The sequence below is a fragment of the Phyllopteryx taeniolatus genome, chromosome 4, assembly GCF_024500385.1.
Source record: "Phyllopteryx taeniolatus isolate TA_2022b chromosome 4, UOR_Ptae_1.2, whole genome shotgun sequence".
NCBI lineage: Eukaryota > Metazoa > Chordata > Actinopteri > Syngnathiformes > Syngnathidae > Phyllopteryx > Phyllopteryx taeniolatus.
Window position 1 is genome coordinate 17,391,096 of NC_084505.1, and position 13,406 is coordinate 17,404,501.

The 13,406-nt window shown below is 40.5% G+C and overlaps 1 protein-coding gene across 1 annotated transcript in view; it reads left to right on the plus strand.

Annotated features, from left to right (window-relative positions):
* The window catches only part of LOC133476535 (coiled-coil domain-containing protein 40-like), a 74,020-nt gene that overhangs the window by 5,994 nt on the left and 54,620 nt on the right, over window positions 1-13,406 (plus strand). Inside the window, exon 2 of the mRNA XM_061770056.1 lies at window positions 6,050-6,183. The gene's annotated coding sequence lies outside the window, so the exon portion shown is untranslated. The remainder of the gene's footprint in view (window positions 1-6,049; window positions 6,184-13,406) is intronic.

Here is a 13,406-nt window from a genome sequence, read left to right on the forward strand (position 1 = left end):
GCCACAAGCTGAATAACGTGTGCCGCTGTGTTTTATAAACAGTTAACTTTGCCTGAAGTGTCTGTGTAATTTGGGGACCCACACACACACAAAATCGAGTGAGGCGCTAACTTAGTGGATGACGGCAATGCCGGTCCGCAGGCTAGCGGGCTAGCGGGCCGGCGGGCTAGTGAGCTAGCGAGCTATGCCAGTTCAAGGTCCGCATCCTTGGGCTTTGTTTTAGCCCCGCCCCAAAAATCCAGACAACTGAAATGGTGAAAAAGAGTTTAACGCTATATCTCAACAAATCCAGTACTTAACTATTCTGTCTTTGCACATTTTCAGCACTGATCTTCAAACATATTTAATGTGTTCATAGAAACAAATCACTAAAATCTGTAACACTGAGTCTTTGTTTTCTCATTTTGAAACGTCAAATGGATAAAGAATATAGAAATGTAATAAATAATACTAATAAAAGCAATGCCAGTGTTGTAAGAAAATACTCAACTCAACTCAGTATTGTGCAGGTCTACAGGGTTCAGAGTCCAATTTGGCAACACACACACACGCACATACACACGCACACACACACACACACACACACACACACACACACACACGCACACTGAGGGTGGCGTGGGACCAGAAGGTTTTGGCAATGTCAGCGCCACGTGTCGGGGCTGTCCTTGGGTTCTAGCAGTCTTGGAGAACCTGCTGATTTATGAGGCCAATCGTGCGTGTGTGTCTGTGTGTGTGTGTGTGTGCGTGCGCGTGCGTGTGTGTAATTGAGGCGATTAGAGAGAGTGTGACACTCGTACCATATTGCGAAAGGAATGACTCCACTTTACATTGAAAGCAAAAGTAAAGAATTGTTCGGCATTCAGAAAGACACGTTTGGCCAAATCATTTAGTTTCAGTTGAACAAGACACTCAGCGTGGCCTTATACCAAGGAGTAGAAAATGTGAAATGTTTTGCTGTTTTTAATGTCACTAAACCTCTTCATGTGGGATATTCACTTATGACTCACATATATAAAGTGAATATCCAATATACAGTAAGGAGATCAGAATTCGACCTTTGCAGAGATGATGATGGTCAGTTTTGACGTCACGTCTCCTAATTTAACTTTGAACTTTTACTGTGTACTATCCATTAACTTTTACTTGTGTAGCACTTTTACCTTGTAGGTATAATCTCCTCATTTACCTTCAGATCAGCATCAGAAGTAATGGGCAGTTCCATATCTTGCTCAAGGACACTTGCTCATGGTCACTGGGGTTGCGTAACGAACCCACAACCTTTGAGTAGGGAGACGCCCACCTTACCAGCAGGCCTGTGCAACCCCATTCATAGCAAGTTTATTGGATTAGCTACTCAAGAGTCAAAATAATGCAACCTTTGTCATACCACAGTAATAAACATACAGTATGCTTCCATTAATACAAATAATCTCTGATTGTGTCAATTAAAACTGGGCATTACTATATTTGTAAAAGCAGAAGCCTTTGTATGCCGATCTCTAGCTACTTTGATTGATATGTACAAAAGGTATGACAACACATAATAGGAAAATTGTATGATAGATAAAAAAAGAAAATGGAGCAACATAATGGAATTCGGAACATAATATTACTCTGGTATAACATTTTTATCGACCTGTCAAAACAGGAAACATGGAATTAATGGCAGCTTATCTTCACCAACACAAATTCAGTTGATGGATTTTGTCCTACAAAGGAGGAGAACTGTTCATTTGGACAGAAACGCTCATAGAGTCTTTTCTCCTCTGACTTTAAAAAAATACATGCAAGGAATTTAAACTAAATATTTGGGGAACATTTTCCAAGTTTATTGAATTTCATCCCTGATGACTTGCTGACCCAGTAGGTTGCGTTTGCATGCAATTTGATTTGTGTCCCACAAAACTCTTTGATATACCTCTGGTGCTCATGTGCTCTCAGGATTAAAAATTTGCCCTGCTTTGCATACCAAATCATTAAAATTGGTAGCTGCTTGCACGAGGGCTTGTGAGTTTGTGTGTATGGGCAAAGGTGCAAATGCACAATTTTTTTTGTACTTCTCTACGAGGAATCTGTATTCAGGTCCACCGCTTTCTTGGTTTCACACACAACACACACATGAACACATATGCATACACACACACACACACGCACGCACACACACCGAGGCCTACAGAGGGAGAAATAGTGGGAGATGAGGGAGAGGAGCAGTGAAGCGTGAATTATGGATTCTGAAGGATTTCCCCTTGCTATTCGATGGGTGAAGTCAGAGAATTGCATGACAAAAACAAGAAGGAAACTTTAAATGTAAAAAAAAAAATCAATTAGAAAAATCCCTCAGTATATAATTTATATAAATATACAGAGGTCAGGGTGATCGAATAGACCTGCTGGACGAACGGTAGTAGAACAATTGAACTTTCTCTTGGTGGTTGGTGTATATCTGTTTTTTTTTTTTTTTTTTTGTCCTCGGGCTGCAGTCAGAAGGAGCACAGTGTGAAGTGGTGAATGCTTAACCATGCGAGGTAACGGGTCAAAACATTTTTGCAGTGGAAACGCTTTAACACAGGCAGTAAAACTCGAGTGCTGATAATGCAAACACACGCACACACACACGCACACACACACACACACACAGTCTTGTCAGTTACAGATAAGAGTCAGCGTTCACTGTCAACTGCCAAGATCAACATACTGTTTTTCTCATCTTGATTTGCCCTCTTTGTTTTTTCAAATGTTTCATTTTTCACATGCTTTAAACACATTGAAATTTTTAAAAACACAATTACAATTATTTAAATACACGTTTTAAAGTATTTATTAGTGGCTGTTGTGACTGTCTGGCTCAGAGTTCTTTTTTTAAACTCCCAATTGACGTTTACACTCAAACTGAACCATAAAACAAAAGATAATTAAACACTCAATTATTTTCTCTGAAAGGGCTTCAACACACGGGGATGTTTTGCCAAAACATTTTTTAAGGTGCCAACCACTTGAAAAAACTGTCGACGGGGGAGTTGATATTGATGGTGCAGCGTACCGGTTGTTGTAACAGGAATGTACAGAGCTTTACATGCATCATGAAAAGTAAAAAAAAAAATGTAGTTCTTCTTGGGGGCAGGGTGAACGACTGGTTAGCACATCTGCCTCACATGTACCCAGTACCCAGGTTCAAATTCGGCCTCGCCTGTGTGGAGTTTGCATGTTTTCCACGTGCCTGCGTGGGTTTCATCCTACATCCCAAAAAGATGCATGGTAGGTTGATTGAAGACTCAAAATTGCCCGTAGGTGTGAATGTGAGTGTGAATGGTTGTTTGTTTATGTGTGCCCTGCGATTGGCTGGCAACCAGTGCAGGTTGTATCCCGCCTCCTGCCCACGGTTAGCTGGGATGGGCTCCAGCATACCCGTGACCCGAGTGAGGATAAGCGGTCCGGAAAATTGATTTTTTATTTTTATTTTTTTCATTAAACACTTCTAGGCCATGAATATAAAACAATCAAATGAAACATGGTAAGTACAGCACTAACTGAGTGTAACTTTTGTGTCACATGTTGATGTATTATGCTGTGTGTAAATTTGAAATGATGTATGTTGGGATTTTAAACCTCTTTTTTTAAGTTTCTATATATACACATAATGTAGGAATGAAATATGCTAACTGTGGACATTCCCTAAAGAAGAAATGTCCCGCTGGTGAGGCTGCAGACGAACAAGGCAACTAGAAATTTGGTTGAGAGCAACGAATGATGATTTGAGAAATGAAACTTGCAGCATGTGCCCTTGAAGAAGTACAGTGAGGCCTCGTTTTTCACGAGGGATATGAAGAAAATATGAAGAAAACATACAATTTAAAAAAAAAAAATATATATATATATACTGGTGGCACGGTGGACGACTGGTTAGCACATCTGCCTCACAGCTCTGAGGACCCGAGTTCAAATTCGGCCTCGCCTGTGTGGAGTTTACATGTTCTCCCCGTGCCTGCGTGGGTTTTCTCCAGGTCCTTCGATTTCCTCCCGCATCCTAAAAAGATGCATGGTAGCTTGATCAAAGACTCTAAATTGCCCGTAGGTGTGAATGTGAGTGGGAATGTTTTTTTTTGTCTATATGCGATTGGCTGGCGACCAGTTCAAGGTGTACCCCGCCTCTCCCCCAAAGTCAGCAGGGATATGCCCCAGCATGCATGCGACTCTAGTGAGAATAAGTGGTATGGAAAATGAATGGATGGATATGTGGTGCCTTGACCTACAAGTAACTCAAATCACTCACATCTCAAATCAACACTCCCCACTCAAATGAATGGATTTGCCATTAATCTGTTGCAACCCCACCCAAAAAACACCAACATTTTTTGTTACGTTTTTAATAAATTAAAATAGCACCGTATTGTAAAACATACAATACATATTAAACACTGTAGTACCTCCGCTCACGTGCTGTTCCTTTAAATGAGTGCTGTCTCTCTCTTTTTGCAGCTCATTGTTACTGCAGCTGGCAGGCCATCTGTCTTTCTTTTAAAACGGTGACATTCCAAAAACTTCCGATTTTTAATAGCACAATAACTTTTTCACAAACATTTTGCACATTTCGTTTCGTTGGGATGAATGGTGAGGGCTAATTTACAGCAAAAAAAAATGAAGATAGAGTGAATGTTTCGCATGGATGCCAGGAGGCACACTTTGTAAAACTAAACAATGTTTGTCTGAAAAATTTGTTAGTAAACAAATGTGTTAGTGAACAGAGGTCACACTAAAAAGTTCCACCTTAATTGCTCATTTTTTTCCTTTAACAGAATGGTGAAGTGTCTGAAGCGCACTTATAACTCAAGTCATGGCTCAAAAGTTAAGTAAAAAAAAATTATTACACAACTACAAATTTGGACGCGTCTCTATACTGTAAAAGCTCAAAAACAATTGCTTAAAAATCTGCGATATAGTATTGAGTGGGTGCTAATGACAAATCGTGATACAGTGGGGGGGTCACTGTGCTTTGTATAGCTGAGAATGCCTAAAAGTGTAATTATTCATTTAAGAGTATGACAGGCTCCAATTACATATTACACAAGTTGATAAGATCTGCTGACGGTAAGAAGACATTGGTCAATGTCAGTGTCATGGAGTCCAGATTTTGTAATATGTGGGTCGCCCACTAGTGCAAGACTCTGCAGAGGGGAGTACTACAGTATATGTTGTTCGTGTGTGTACGGAAGGGAATAATAATCATAGCCCCTCAGATACACTTTGTGCTCAGCCAGATGCATATCATGTAAACCACAAGTGCACATTCGTGGCTGAGATGGTATGTGGTAACACATTGTAATCACAGCTGTAGAAAACATCCTGCAAGTGTGTGTGTGTTTGTGACAATAACTCCCCCACCTCTCTTTGGACCAACACATCTTTCTCAGACTCAGCTGTTTTCAGTCCACAGTGATTGACCTTTACGTTAAACCTTACATGGTTGTCATAATCACTCTGCTATCATAAAGGTTTCTACATTGGCTCATTGTGGTGCACCACAGTTCATGTTGTGATCACATCTGTTTTGTTGATTGAGAGTAGTAAGGTTTGCGCTGTACAGCCATATCCTGAAGCTGGACTTCAACCAGAGTATTTCGAAAACTATACTGTACACCACAAATCGCACCAAAGAATGCCAATTTCGCATAAACTGTTCTGTTGACTCCCTGAGTCATACAGAGATTCAGAATGAAGGGGACACAGGCACTGTTATTATTTATACCCTGGACATTTTTTTTGGGGGGAGTGAATTTTCATTTAGCGAATGTTTAGCTGGAAATTGTCCAAGAAAGTGTTAAAAGACTCGAAGGTAGTATTATAATAATATACAGACAATTCAACAATGGCTTTTTCATCCACATGTAAATCTTACTCTGTGAATTCAATCTTACTTCTCAGCTTGAATGTCCCCTGCTGGCGTATTGCTAAAATCGTTATTTTAGGGACTAGTCAGGAATGTGGATCCCTTTTGGGGAGATGCTTATGCTGGATATATCCATTTTTGTATACTGTTTATTGTGTTCAGGCTTGCGGGTAGCTGGAGCTGATCCCAGACGACTTTGGGCAAAAAAGCAGATGACAACCCGTCAATCAAAGGCCACAAATAAATTAAGATAACCAAGGGGGGAACTGAACCCACACTGTCTCCACAAAAGTCAGGTAAGCGAACCACGGCAACCTTCTGCAACGTTGATTCAATTACTGAATCAGACATAAAAACAAAAGTTTAAAAATGTGTGTATTAGTTCTCTGTTGTAACAACGCTTTTTGACAATAAATACTGTTGGAAAACCCATTTATTTGCCTTTTAACAGGCGCCCCCGTTCGTGAGGAATATGCATTTGCGGCATGTACGGCATAACCGAGTGTGTGCCTTTTTTGCCTTTTTTGCCAAGGCTTCATTTCCTATGCCAAACTGCTTACTCTGCCATTAATATTGACTCAGACAATACCGTGTTCGTCCAGTCTCAATAAGTCCCGTGCGATATGACGCATTCGAGCTGGTGTTCTGCAAAATCATGTGCCGTTATTTTGATTGAGGGCTGGTATCATTCTTAAACTGAAGGCTACCTCCCATGAAACGGGGGATGTCAAAGTCAGACTGAAAAGTTGGCGTCCTTTCAGCATTTCACAACTGCAGGCGTACATCCCGTAGTTTTTTTCTTGCATAGTTGCAAACGTTTTTGTTTATTTCAACAACCTCGCTTTACACGCTGTATACAATGTAAATGCTATTTCATTTCTGCTCATGCACTTTTGGTTAGATGCAATCTGCATTTTGTTGCCTCGTGCTTGTGACATGTGTAATAACAATCTAATCTAATCTAATCTAATCTAATCTAATCTAATCTAATCTAATCTAATCTAATCTAATCCAGTCCAATTACAGCCCTACAAATCCAGTAACACATTTCTGATTGAAGTAGTAGTAAACTCCTAACTCCTTCACATTTTGAAACCTGAAATACGTAAAGTTATTCTTCATTCTTCAATTGTCAAATCTCAACTTGCGCTCGTCCAATACTGTTTTTCTTCTGGTTGCTTGAGCTCTCTCGTGTGTTGTGTATGGTTTTGTGTGCACGCGTGTATATGTACGTGTATGTGTGTGTAAGGGCTGTGTGTAAAGTAAAGACAGGGGCATCATACACACACATGATACAAGAAAGAATATTGAAATGTAACACATAATTAAAGTCAGTGAAAAAGAAGTTTACGAGCTGTGAACCTATGAGATATTTTATCTTTTCCCATGCTCCAACAATTCAACTACACAGCTCAAAACAAAAGAACACACTTACAATATTCCACATCTTGAATGAAAATTTACAGTTGAAAATCTTTACTGATTTACATATGCTGAGAATAAAATGATGTAAGAACAATCAATCAATAATTAACCCAATGAAATAAACTCCGAACAATTACATCAAGTATACAGACTGACCCAACTCCAATGAAAACAACTCAGTGGCGCAGTTTTGCGTATGGCCTGTACAGTCTGCGCATGCTCCTGATGAGATGACAGATTGCCTTCTGGAAGCGGTTTGTCTCGGGCGTAGCCAGGGGTCAGGCCCATGGCCGAGTGGCCACCCGAGAGCATATCCTGCTGTGATTTGCTGTTGATCAAGTCCAGTGCTGAAAAACCTAGGCCTTGAAAAATGAACTCTGATCAGCATAGTGCTGACCAATGAGAGCTGTGGAGCAGCGTAAAGTTTTCATTTTATCCATCATGTCACGCTGCAGCGTTGCACCCCTGGTCAACGGTCCTCCACATATTGACATGCCAATGGATTAAACGCAATACCATCATCTTTCATTTGAGAGGTACGCTAATGTATGCTCATGATATTTGTTCTGTAAACGTGTGAAAACTATTTTAAAGTGCATGTCAGCAACCGGATGAACTGGAAGATCCAAACATGCACTCCATATGAGTGAGAGTTCACCTTCTGGTTAATACTACATTAAACACATGTGCAACAGCTGTTTTTTCCCATTATGATTAGATGTATTATTATTATTTTGCTTCCAACATTTCCACAGTAAAAACATCACTCTGAACTCCAATGACAATCGCACTACATTTTTTTTATTTTTTTTTTACTTTAAATAGAACCAGTAAAATATATGTCTATATATTTGACATAGAAGAATGCCATAAACACTCAGCTAAAATGCACATGAACCACAACACAAGAAAAAATTCACAACTGCACCTTGTGACGTGGTTCGTGGGGCCACAAAACCTCAAACATCTTGAGATGATTCTGAAACATAAACCATCTTAACCATAAACTCAAAGTAAGCTTTTCAAAATGTTTCGATTGCTCTAGCACAACAAATAAAAAGCAAAGTGAGCAAGACTCGACCTTCGACTGTAGGAGAAGCCTCAGCGAAATATGAAAACAATTTCTCGACTCTCTGGCTGTAAATTCAAAATGAATCTGTCCTTAAGTTCTGAAATGTTATTAGTGGTTCTTTCATTGTTGTTGAGAAATTCCCCTTCTCACGTCTCTCTTCTGTGTTGTCACTCTCTAATTTCAACTTTGCCCTGCAGTCCTTCAGCCGCTCCTTTCCAAACTAGTGATTCATGTACTCGGCTCTTCTCGAAAAGAACAAGATTATATGCGTGCAATCCTTTTAAAGAGTGCAATATGGAATGTGAGTGTGTGTGTGCGCGTCCGTGTTTTCGTACTTTAACTACACAGTTGAACCCACAGCACATTACATTCCATGGCACTAATTGGGGATGCTACCCACATGCAACATCATGATCAGTATTTCAAGGGATAATTCAGGAGGAGATGATTATTTTCGAAATAAACTTTCCCGATTACACCTTATTAGCCCTTATTCATTGGGAGGTGATGTCTGGCTCTAACATACATTCATTCATCTTCCGTTCCTTCCTAACCAGTCGCCCGCCGTGCCGTCGGCTCTAACATAGATGACATAAAATGAGAAGTGTCCTGAATGACTACAAATCAATATTTCAATATATCAGCTTTCGAGGTGACATTCAGAATGGAAAGCATAGGGTAGACTGCAGTTATTACACACACACACACGCACACACACACACACACACACACACACGCACGCACACACAAATCCTTAATAATGAAAGACTTTGAATAGAATAAGTTTGAAACTCCAAAATTAAAGATAAGAAAGTTAAGATAAATAAGGGTAAAATATGAAGAGTGTCAGAAAAATTCCAGGACTAGTGTCACAAAAGATATTTCAAATACAAACTACGTTTTCCACTTCAAAGTAATCCCCACGTTCCCAGTCTTCCCTGCTTTGCATTCTTCCACTGCTGGAAGGATTCTACCCGGTATCCTCTGCAGCTCCGCCATTACGGCTATCTTAATGCCGTTCATGTCTTCGAAAGGGGTCCCCTCGATCACCTCCTTGAGCTTGGAAAAGAGGAAAATAATAGGCAGAGCTAGGTCAAATGAGTAGGGAGGTTGCTGCAGCACGCCGATGTACTTCTCAGCTCGGAACTGTCGGATGCTCAGGGCATTGGGAGGAGGCGTGTTGTCATTGTTAAGCAGCCACAAGTTGTCGTGCCGCAACTCTCGCCTGTTCTCGCACACTGAACGAAGCAAATGCGTCAGGATCTATTTGGAGACGTGCTGGTTGATCGCCTAGCCCACATTGAAGGCGATAACTCATCGTTTGTAATTTGAGTTTCAAATGTATATTTGTTGTGACGCCAGTCCTGGAACATTTCTGACACACCTTGTATGTAATTAGCTGGGTTAGTCAGTTTTGTGTAGTGTCTAAAAAATAATTTGAAAAAAAAAAAAAAAAAAAAGACTTCTTTATAATATTCTAATAAAGCAAAGACTCGTGATGTAGTCAAAACTACACTTTGTTAATCACTTCGGACTTCTGACCATGTAAGTATGCTTTAAGTGAGAAGTCACGAACTCATGCCAAGTTCAATTGTTCCATGCAGCTTTGGCAAAACCTTTTTGACCTTTCAATGCAACCATTAGTCATAACATGGGTTAAAGGGAAATATTCTAGAAAACTGACTTTGTAATCTTTGCGTACAAATAGTTGGGTCTCTGAAATGTCTGGCCACCCAGCCAGCGTAAAATTAAGATAGGTTTAATGATGTTCCGCTAAACTGTTGTTATGGATTCCACTGGTTTTGATGCTGTCTTTAGTCCTAGTTTGGTGAAACGATTATGAGCCATAGCAGCTCCAGCAAACATGGGTGCCGCCATCTTTGCTCCCGTAAACTCCCGTTGCCTGTCAAACACAAATCTAATATGGCTACTCTTGCATTTGGGTTAACGAGCGTGTGGAGAGGAACCTCCGCCTCCACGCACAACAGCCTTCTATCTTCAGCTGCCGAAGTTTGGTTGAGCGAGCAACTAGTGTGGTGTTTTTTTGGTGTGTTCACAGAAGACAGTAAATGTTCTTTGTCTCAATTATAGTGACACTACAATAACAATACATACTATAGACAAAAAATAATAATAATTTGGGACTTTTTAGAGATTGTTAGAGATTCACGAATATGCAAGTTTGCCCACGAATAATGGAGGATAGGTTGCGCAAAAAAGCAAAAACAAGGTCTAATTTTCTTTGTCAACATAGGGTGTTCATAGGGAGGGACCATGCTTTGACGTGCTAGGACCTGTTTGCCCTTTATGACCCTATCAAGGTCTGAGAGCCCCGGACAATTTAGCTCCTAGGATCACTGGGACGAACAAACCCTTCCAGCATGGTCAGGTGATGACTCAAGGAGGCATAACGAGCAATAATGCACATACAGTCGCAGGATGTCGCAATATGAGAATAGCTGATATGCAGAAAGTCATAAATTTACAAAAATTTCCAGACCAAAACATTCCAACAATCGATAGAAATATGGCCTAATAAATGAACAGTAATAGTGCATTACGAAGCAGACAATGTAATAAATGCAGATTGCAGATGCGGACTGCATATAAAACAGGACAAATAAATACTCAGCAAATGACAAGTACCCTTCACTGAAAATCATGTTAAATGTGTTGTTTACAAAAAATATATATTCTCGAAGAGTGATTCATTCTTCAAGAGGACCTTCCAGGATGTTAAAAGTGTTCACCCATCATGTGATCCTGAGGAAGAAATGTTCATGGATGAGGTGTTGGTTCATAGATTATGAGTCACAAATTTCCAGTAGACATCATCATTGGACATTTTGACAACTTTTTTTTTCTGATGTCATCTCGTTTGGGGAAATTTTTTCATAAAACGAAATGTATCATTTCCTGCCTTATCTTATTTTGTCCCTCTCCAAACCCACGAGCACTGTGCTTGTAATAATGAGGGTGCATGGTGGCGCCCGGGGCAGTCCCTGCAGCCAGCGAGGAGGGGTGGTTGTGGCGGGCAGGGGGGTGGTGGTGCATTGTGGGGGTTTCTGGGACAGTGTGCTCCTGGTGCGTGGGGATGCATCACTGGTATCATTTAATTCATAGCATAAACGTGACAAGGTTAATGAGTGGCAAAGAGAGCCTAGGGACCACCCTAGGGGGTGCGGGGGTGGGGGGTGGGGAGCAGGGGTCTGCACCATGGTAAATGTGTGTATATGGACGGACGGCTTGGGCGCTTGAATGGATTGGTGATTTCAATGTTTGTCTATCTGTTTGAAATGGTGTGAACATGATAGGTTGAGGCCAAAGTTCGGTACCCTGCCTTAGTAATGCCCTTACATTTTTTGGCTCTATGACTTATGCACTGTATCCTGAAAAAGGTTTTTTGGGTGAAAAGCAGATATGTACATTGTGCGTATGTATGTGTGTGTGAGGACTGAGGTAAACCTGGGAATCAAGACAGTCAGTTCAGCAGTATCAGGTTTAGGGTTAGACAGATGGCAAAGCCTGGATGCGGTTTGTGTGTGTGTGTGTGTGTGTTTTTTTTTTCTTCCCTTCATTAGTTTTAATCACTAACAAAGACTCGGGATACATGGACACACACACCCAGACATGAATACATGCATACTCACCTTTACATTTATTAAAAACACCTTGTAAAAACCAAAGGCAAACACACACATCCACAAAAACAAAAATGCAGCTGTCATTCAACACCGGGGACGGGTGAGGGACAGGTTAGGATGGAGGACAAAAGCCCAGTACGCTGCAGAGGAGAGAAAGATGGTTGAGGACTAAATTGGCTGGGTGGAGTGATGGAAGAAGCAGACGAGAGGCGATGGTGATGGATGAGCAAATGGTGGCTGTGAGAAGGGGGAACGAGGCGGAGCGGGGGAAGGAGGACGAAGGCTATGTGCGGCTTCTCCATTAACACGTCGTGCAGCCTGCTGGTAACACTCGCACTTATTGTCTGTGAGGCATGCAGTTTACACTAGCCTTTGCCCCAGACAATTTAATTTGCCATCTCCTCGGAAAGATACAAATCTCTCTTGTTTGTGTTAACAGCAAGCAGAACACATTAACAAAGAGGAGATTCATTTACATTGCGATTTTGACATTAACATCAATATTTGAGATTTTTATTTTTAATGTTTTTTTTTTCGAGATACATCATAATTCTGTGACTGGTGTCTGGTTGCAGGTGTCAGAAAACAGCTGGTTTGTTTCATGGTTGTGCAGGCTGCAGTCATATTAAGGCCTCCAGCACAAAGACAAAGGCCTTCAGCTCTCCTCCCCCTGACTCCCCCTCTCCCCCCATCCCTCCCTCCTTCTCTCCCTGGAGACACTATCAGGACATGGAAAGGTCAGGGGTCTGGTAGCACCGCAGTAACCACAGACGTGCACGTGCGCGCGCACGCACACACTCACACACCCACCCACACACGCACAAGCGCACACACACATACACAAACATACACTCACACAATAATATGCACACCTACCTGATTTTAAAAAAAAAAAAATTTGTAGCATCTACCTGCTAACAAAAAGCACCTGTAAAATTATTTCAAAAGCAGAATCTTTGAATCTTTTATTAGATGTTCACAATAAAAGGATGTGTTTTTTCCTTCGGTGCTAAGATAAATAGTGTCTGCTGCCATTTTGGTCTTTAATCTTTCATGTGCTTGTGATGCTTACAGTAGCTACTGAAAAATCTTTCAGATCTTTTTTCAGTGAAAAAGATAAAAATAAAGAAAACAATTCACTGTACTAGTAGTAGTCGTATTGCAGTATTGATGTAAACAAAATAAAAAAACTAATGGAATTGGTAAATGACACATTTTATTTCTATGCTGCTAAAAAGGTTTCAATAAAAAATAGTTCACAAATACGAAAAAGATTGTTTCAAAACATGTCAAATATTCACATTTCAATGTTTCATTTTTGATTAGGAAAAATATAATATTTTTTTCTCATCTGCAATATCTTATACATTTTTGCTGT